At 33.7% G+C, this 7408-nt stretch overlaps 1 non-coding gene across 1 annotated transcript; it reads left to right on the forward strand.

Annotated features, from left to right (window-relative positions):
• Positions 1–453: 453 nt before the first annotated feature.
• Positions 454–557, forward strand: LOC125099498 (U6 spliceosomal RNA). Its single transcript, XR_007127221.1, has one exon. It is a non-coding gene; the product is annotated as a U6 spliceosomal RNA (small nuclear RNA).
• The last annotated feature ends 6851 nt before the right edge of the window (positions 558–7408 follow it).

Genomic DNA, 7408 nt, shown 5'->3' on the forward strand with positions numbered 1-7408 from the left:
TTATCAGATAGTATTGCTAGATGGATGAATAAATGCATTGTGATAGTTGGTAGAGTGAAATGCTGGTGTCAGAGAAACACGTAAATAATTCCTTCAGAATAAGGCATTTGCTATTGTGTCAGTTAGTCACTTGAGAAAAGCCATTGTAAGCATTTGTTGAGGAAACTGAGAATACTAGGTCTTGAGATTTAAAAAAAAAAAAAAAAGAAAAATCATCTCCAAGATGACCAGTATTTGTGCATCAAAGGATGGAAAAAGAGGTGTTGGGGAGAGATGTAGTTGGAAAGGTAGGCTGTATTCAGATCTTGAAGAGTCAAAGGTCATTCTAAAGAGTATGGAATTTTAAGTAGAGGGGTAACAAAATTAACTGTGCATTTCACAAGAATCAATCTGTTTATTACCACTGTGGATACCACTGTTACCAGAAAATTTATTTAAAAAAATGATGATCCAGTGCTCACTTTGGCAGCTCCTATACTAAAATTAGAATACTACAGAGATTAGCATGGCCCCTGCACAAGGATGACAGGCAAATTAATGAAGAAATAGCAACCCAAACTTCCCAAATCGGGGGAAGGAAGTGAACATTCAGATTCATAAGGGAGAGAGGATATCAAATAGGATAAATCTAAATAAGGCTACATGAAGACACATTACAAGGTAGTTGACACAAGTCAAAGATGGAGTGAATTTTGAAAATGGTAAAATTTGTCACATGTAAGGGATCCCTCATAAGACTATCTGCAGATTTCTTAGCAGAAAACTTGCAGGCCAGAGGGGAGTTGGGAGGTAAGTTTAAAGTGTTGAAGGAAAAAAAACACTACCAAACAAAAATACTGTACATAGCTGAACAGTTCAAAAACGTAGGAGAGATAAAGATTTTCCCCAACAGAAACTAAGGGAGTTCATCACTTATAATCTGCTTTATAAGAAATACTAACGGGAGCTCTTCAAATTGAAATGAAAGTATGCTAAACAACACAAAAGTACATGAACCTTGGTAATGATAAATATATAAACAAATATGGAATACTGTAATATTGTAATGGTGATATATAAATCACTATTAATTTTAATATAAAGATAAAAAGCACATTAAGAATAAGTACAACTATAAAATGTATTAATAAATTCATAATATAAAAAGATATAAACTGTGATACAAAAATACAGATTCAAAGGGATATATGCTCCCCAATGTTTATAGCAACATTATCAACAATAGCCAAACTATGGAAAGAGCCCAGGTGTCCATTGACTGATGAATGAATAAAGAAGATGTGGTAATATATATAATGGACTATTACTTAGCCATCAAAAGAATGTAATCTTGCCATTTTCAATGATGTGGATGGAGGTAGAGTGTATTATGTCAAGTGAAATAAGTTAGAGAAAGACAAATACCATATGATTTAATTCCTGTGGAATTTAGGAAACAAAACAGATGAACATAGGGGAGAAAAGAGAGGGAAGCAAACCATAAGAAACTCTTAATGATAGAGAACAAACTGAGGGTTGATGGAGATGGGTGGGAAACAGGCACAATGGGTAATGGACATTAAGGAGGGCACTTGTTAGGATGAGCACTAGGTGTTATTTGTAAGTGATATATCACTAAACTCTACTGTGAAACCAATATTACACTATATGTTAACTAATTAAAATTTAAATAAAAATTTGGAAGGGAGAAAAAGATAAAAATTGTGATTTCAATAACAGAAAGTGTGTTGGGCAGGAGAAGTTAAAAGAATGGAGTTTTTATATGCTATTGAACTTAAGTTGTATTGGCTTAAAATGGGCTGTTATAAGATGCTTTATATAAGCCTCATGATTACTACAAAAAAATACAGAATATACACAAAAGAAAAGATATAAAAACATATGACCACAATAAATCAACAAAACACAAAGAAGATAGCAAGAAAAGATGGACAAAAGAACCACAAAGCAGAATACAATGCAATAGTAAGTTTTTCCCTAAGAATAATTACCTTAAAAGTAATGGATTACATTTCCTGATCAAAAGACATAGCATGGCTGATGATAATAAAACAAGACCCAGTTACAGGTTACCTATGAGGGATTTTCTTTTCTTTTCTAATATTTTATTTGTTTATTTGACAGAGAGTTAGAGAGCACAAGGAGGCAGAGTGGCAGGCAGAGAGAGAGGGAGAAGCAGACTTCCTGCTGAGCAGGGAGCCAGATGCGGGACTTGATCCCAGGACCCTGGGATCATAACCTGAGCCAAATGCAGATGCTTAACCGACTGAGACATCTATATGCTCCTAGGGGGAGTTTCTTTAGAATCAAAGACACGCATAGTTAATGGGGTGGAAAAAAGATATTCAATGCAAATGGTAATCGGAAGAGAGCAGGGGTGGTTTTACTTGAATCAAACACAATACATTTAAAATACATTTTAAGTCAGAAACTCTCACACAAGGTACCAGAAAGGACATTACATAATGATAAAAGGATATTCATCAGGAATATATAACAATTATAAATATATAGGTACCCAACATCAGAACACCAAAATATATAAAGCAAAAATTAATAGAACTAAAGGGGGAAATTTATAGCAATACAATAGCAATAGGAGAATTCAATATCAAATTTTCAGTAATTGATACCATATCTGGGCATAAAATCAATAAAGACACAGCTAACTTGAACAACACTGTAGATCAAACAAACCTAACAGACATATTCAGAACTTTCTCTCCAACAGCAGTTGAATATACATTTTTCTCAAGCATACATGGAACATTGTCCAGGATAGATCCCATGTAAGTTCATAAAACAAATCTTAACAAACTTAAGAAGACTGAAATTATATGAAGTATCTTTCTCCAACCATAATGGTATGAAACTAGGAATCAGTAAGAGAACAGAAATTGGAAAATTGACAAATATGTGGATGTTAAGCAACATACTCTTGAAAAACCAAGGGTCAAAGAAGAAATCAGAGGAGAAATAAAAAAATTCCTTGAGGCAAATGAAAATTAAATAAAACACAACATACCAAAACTAATGGGATGTAGCAAAAAAAAAAAAAAGAGAGAGAGAGAGAGAGAGAGGGAATTTTAAGGCAATACACACCCACATTAAAAAGGAAGTTCTAGGGGTGCCTGCTTGGCTCAGTTGGCTAAGCGTTTGACTCTTGGTTTTGGCTCAGGTCATGATATGATCATGGAATCGAGCCCTGCATTGGGCTCCATGCTCAGTGCAGACTCTACTTTAGATTCTTTTCCCCTCCCTGTCTTCCCTCTCTCTTTATCTAAAACAAATAAATAAAATCTTAAAAAAAGAGCCAAAAAAAACCCCTACTAAATTTATACCTTAATGAACTAGAAAAATAACAAGCTAAGTCTAAAGTTATAAGGAGAAAGGAAATACTAAATACTAGACCAGAAATAAATGAGATAGGGGCTACAAAAACAATAGAAAAGATCAATGAACCCAGGAACTGGTTTTTGGAAAAGAGAAACAAAATTGACAAAACTTTAGCTTGTATAACAAAATAAAAAGAAAACAGATTCAAATTAATAAAAAATGAAAGAGGAGATATTACACCTAATATCACAGAAATAAAAAGGATCAAAAGAGGCTACTATGGACAGTTATTTACCAACAGACTGGATAACAGAGGAAATGGATAAATTGCTAGATATGTACAATCTACCAAGACTGAATCATGAAGAAAAACAAGGTCTGAACAGATCAGTAATGAATAAGGAGATTTAATCAGTAATAAAAACCTTCCAACACAGAAAAGTCCAGGACCAGATGGCTTCACTAGTGAATTCTACCAAACATTTAAGGAAAAATTATTGCCAATTCTTTTCAAACTCTTCCAAAAAACTGAAAGGGAGAAAATACTTCCAAACTAAATTTTATGAGGCCAGAATTACCCTGATAGCAAAGCCAGACAAAACCACCACAAGAAACAAGAAATTTATAGGCCAGTGTCCTTGATTAGCAGAGATGCAAAAATCCTCAAAACACTAGCAAACTAATTCCCTACATTAAGCCAGTACATTAAAAGGATCATATGTCACGATCTAGTAAGATTTATTCTTGAGACACAAATGTGTTTCAACATATACACATCAATAAATGTGACACAGTAACAGAATTAAGGATAAGAATCACAGGATTATCTCAATAGTTACAGAAAAAAATTTAACAAAAACTTTTTCATGAAAACAACTAGGCATAGAAGCAGTGGACCTCAACATAATAAACACCTTATATGGAAAATCCACAGCTAACATCATACTCACTTGTGATAAATTGAAAGCTTTTTCTCTGGTATCAGGAAAAAAGAAAACCCACTCTCACCACTTGTATTCAGCATAGTACTAAAAATTCTAGCCAGAGCAATCAGGCAAGAAAAAGAAATCAATTAATTTAAATCAGAAAGGATAAAGTAAAATCATCTGTGTTGCAGATGAGATAATTCTATATGTAAAAATCTCTAAGGATCCCACAAGAAGAAGAAAAAAAAAAAACCTGTGAAAGCTAATAAATAAACTCAGTAAAGTTATAGGATACAGAATCAACATAAAAATAATTTTATTTTTATGTAATAATAAAGAAATATTTGAAAGATAAATTAAGAAAGCAATCCCACTTATAATAACATCAAAAAAATATACTTAGCAATTTATTTGAGCAAGGAATAAAAGACTTATACACTGAAAACTGTAAGACATTGGTGAAACTAATTGAAGGAGACATAAACAAATGGGAAAAATCCCGTATATACTTATTAGAAAGCTTAATAGTGTTAAAATATTCACACAACCCAGAGCAACCTACACATTTGATGTAATAAACATCAAAATCCTAGTGACATTTTTTACAGAAATAGAAAAAAATCCCAAAATTCATATGGAATCATAAAAAGTACCCTACATAGTCAAAGCAGTATTGAGAAAGAACAACCCTGGAGGCCTCATACTTTCTGATTTCAAGATATACTACAAAGCTACAGTAATTAAAACAGTATGGTACCAGCATGGATACAGACAGATTGCCCAATGGAACAGAATAGAGAACCCAGAAATAAACCCATGCATATACAGTCAATTGATCTTTGACAGGTGTACCGAGAATTCACAGTAGAGAAAGGATTTTCTTTTTAACAAATGGTGATGGGAAACTAGATATCTGCATGCAAAACAATGTAATCAGAACATTATCTAACACCATATTTAAAAATCTCAAAAAGTATTAAAGGCTTAAACATAATACCTGAAACTTTAAAAATCGTAGGAGAAAACATAGGGCAAAGTCTCTCGACTTAGGTCTTGACAGTGATTTTTGGATATGACACCAAAAGCACAGGTGACAAAAGCAAAAATAGGGACGCCTGGGTGGCTCAGTTGGTTAAGCAGCTGCCTTCAGCTCCGGTCATGATCCCAGCATCCTGGGATCGAGTCCCACATCGGGCTCCTTGCTCATCAGGGAGCCTGCTTCTCCCTCTGCCTCTGCCTGCCATTCTGTCTGCCTGTGCTTGCTCTCTCTCCCTCTCTCTCTCTGACAAATAAATAAATAAAATCTTTAAAAAAAAAAAAAAGCAAAATTAGACAAGGGGGACTACATGAAACTAAAATCTTCTGCATGGCAAAGAAAACAACAAACCAACAAAGACTGAAAAGTCAGCCTACAGAATGACAGAAAATACTTGCAAGTCATATATCTGATAGGGGGTTGACTTGCAAAATATATAAGGAATGCCTCCAAATCAATTGCAGAAAGGAAATAACTCCATTAAAAATGGGCAATGGATTTGAACAGACATTTCTCCAAAGAAGATATATGAATAGCCAACAGATATATGAAAAGATGCTCTAAGTCATTACTTATTAAGGAAATGTAAAACCATAATGTATATTACCTCATACATCTTAGGATGGCTATTACGAAAAAAAAAAAAAGTTAAATGTTGGTGAGCATGTGGAGAAATTTGAACCCTTGTACACATGGAAAATAAAATACTGTAGCATCTAGAAAACAAGATGGGGTAGCTTTAAAAAAATTAAAAATAAAACTATCATATGATTTGACAACCCTATTTCTGGGCATATACCCAAAATATTAAAATTAGGATCTTGAATGGATATCTGCACTCCTATCTTCATTGCAGCTAAGTTTATTATTCATACTAGCTAAGAAATTGAAGCAATCCAAGTGAACATCAAAAGGTGAATAAATAAAGAAAATGTGGTATATACATTATTCAGCCTTAAAAAAGAAAGTGATTTCAAACAACATGCTAAATGAAATAAGCCAGTCACAGAAGATCAAATACTGTGAGATTCTACTAATATAATACATCAAAAATAGCCAAACTCATAGAAATGGATAATACAGTGGTGGTTGCTAGGGGCTGGGGGTGAGGGGGATGAGGGTATGTTGTTCAATGCATAGAAGTTTCATTTATGCTCAATAAATAAGTTCTAGAAATCTGCTGAACAACACAGTGCCTAGAGTTAACAGTATGGTATTGTGCACTTCAAATTTGTTAAGAAGTAGAACTCACGTTAACTGCTCTTTCAAAAACAACAGCAACACAACAAGCAAAAACAAAGGGGAAAAATGGAAGTTTCAGAGGTGTCGGATATGTCTATTACCTTAATTGTGGCAAAGTGTGGTAGATGTTTGCATAAGTTCAAACTCATTGAATTGTATACATTAAATATATGAACTTCTTTAATATTAATAATGCATTAATAAAGCTGTTAAAAAAAAGAGAGAGAGGGGCAGGGGGAAATGGCTCTGATTTGACTTAGGAGCCATAGTTGTGGACCTCTACCATAAACCATCAAATACCTTTACCAGTTTCTTGACAGTTTTTTATATTTGTTGTCAAATTCCCACATCTAGAATAAGGTTTGTTATGTAAGGTGCTTAATAAATGCTTGTGGAATAACCTAAGAAACAAAAACACACCAATGTCTGAAAAAAAGAAATCCAGTAATGGTTGATTTATAAGAATACCTGCATTCAGAGGTGCCTGGTGGCTCAGTGGGTTAAAGCTTCTGCCTTCGGCTCAGGTCATGATCCCAGAGTCCTGGAATCGAGCCCTGCATCGGGCTCTCTGCTCTGCAGACAGCCTGCTTCCCCTCTCTCTCTGCCTGACTCTCTGCCTACTCGTGACCTCTGTCTGTCAAATAAATAAATATACTCTTAAAAAAAAAAAAAGAATACCTGTATTCACGCATGGTTGCAAGCCTTCTTTTTGTAAGGGGAAGATTGCAAGGTTTTATTTGCAATAGATCTTAGTTCTAAATATCACTTTTTATAATATAAGTACAAGTCAAAAGACAATAACAATGAAGGTTTTTATATTTTTTTCTTTTCTCTTTAAGATTTTTTAAAATTTAATTTTATTTTATTT

Source organism: Lutra lutra, chromosome 4, assembly GCF_902655055.1.
Source record: "Lutra lutra chromosome 4, mLutLut1.2, whole genome shotgun sequence".
In the NCBI taxonomy this organism is placed as follows: Eukaryota; Metazoa; Chordata; class Mammalia; order Carnivora; family Mustelidae; genus Lutra; species Lutra lutra.